Here is a 1,611-nt window from a genome sequence, read left to right as displayed (position 1 = left end):
AAAAAAAAAAAAAAAAAAAAAGTCATCCAAACTGCTTATGAAAAACGAATTGTAACAGAATCAGTGAGAGGCACCTTGGGAGCTTAAAGAGTATTTGTAACAGATTATTCCTTGAGGAATACTCGGAGAGCAGTACATGGTGCTTGTTACTTTTGAGACGATTACATATATATGAATATATGAACATATTACTTGCTTTTCTGTATAAAATTTCATAATTTTTTTTCAAAAAGTAAAGTGTAGCATATTTGACAAAGGCCCAAAGTTCATTAACCGGGGAAAAGACAGTCTCTTTAAACATGGTGCTGGCATAACTGGATATCCATCTGCAAAAAAATGAAAACAAGACTCATGCCTCACACCATGCACAAAAACTAACTCAAAATGCATCAAAGACTTAAACATCAAATCAAAAACGATAAAGATCATGGAAAAAAAATAGGGACAACCCTAGGAGCCCTAATACATGGCATAAACAGAATACAAACCATAAGTAACAATGTGCAAACACCAGTAGAGAAACTAGATAACTGGGAGCTCCTAAAAATCAAACACTTATGCTCATCAAAAGACTTCACCAAAAGAATCAAAAGACAACCTACAGACGGGGAAAAAAAAATTTGGCTATGACAAATCCAATCAGTGTCTAATCTCTAAAATCTACAACATAGTGCAAAATGTCAACAACAAAAAGACAAATAATCCATTTAAAAAATGGGCAAAGGATATGAACAGGCACTTCACGAAAGAAGACATTCAGGCAGTTACCAGACACATGAAGAAATGCTCACAATCAGCAGCCATTACAGAAATGCAAATCAAAACTACAATGAGATACCATCTCACCCCAACAAGGCTAGCATTAATCCAAAAAACACAAGAGAGACTGGAACACTTATATACTGTTGGTGGGAATGTAAAATGGTACAACCACTTTGGAAATCAATTTGGTGTTTCTTTGAAAAGCTATAATTAGAAGTACCATACTATCCAGCAATCCTGCTCCTTGCAATATATCCTAGACAAATAAGAGGTGTCACACGAATAGATATATGCACACCCATGTTCACTGCAGCACTGTTCATGATAGCAAAAAGATGGAAACAACCTAGGTGTCCATCAATGGACGAATGGATAAACAAATTATAGTATATTCACACAATGGAATACTATGCGACAATAAAGAACAACGATGAATCCAGGACTCTGGAAGGCATTATGCTGAGTCAATTTAGTCAGTCACAAAAGAATATTGTATAACACATATTATAAGAACTCAAGAAACGGTTTAAACACAAAAGAAAACATTCTTTGATGGTTTTGAGGGTGGGGAGGGAGGGAGAGTGTTATTCACTAACTAGATAGTAGACAAGAATTATCTTAGGTGAAGGGAAGGACAGCACACACTACAGGGGAAGTCAGCACAAATGGACTAAACCAAAGCTAACAAGTTTCCTGAATACAACCAAACACTTGGAGGGACACAGTAGCAGGGTGGGGGTCTGGGGACCATGGTTTCAGGGGACATCTAGGTCAATTGGCATAACAAAGTTTATTAAGAAAATATTCTGCATCCTACTTTGGTGAGTGGCATCTGGGGTCTTAAAAGCT

The sequence above is a fragment of the Trichechus manatus genome, unplaced genomic scaffold, assembly GCF_000243295.1.
Source record: "Trichechus manatus latirostris isolate Lorelei unplaced genomic scaffold, TriManLat1.0 scaffold00003, whole genome shotgun sequence".
Taxonomy (NCBI): Eukaryota; Metazoa; Chordata; class Mammalia; order Sirenia; family Trichechidae; genus Trichechus; species Trichechus manatus.
Note: the sequence above shows the minus strand (reverse complement) of the source record.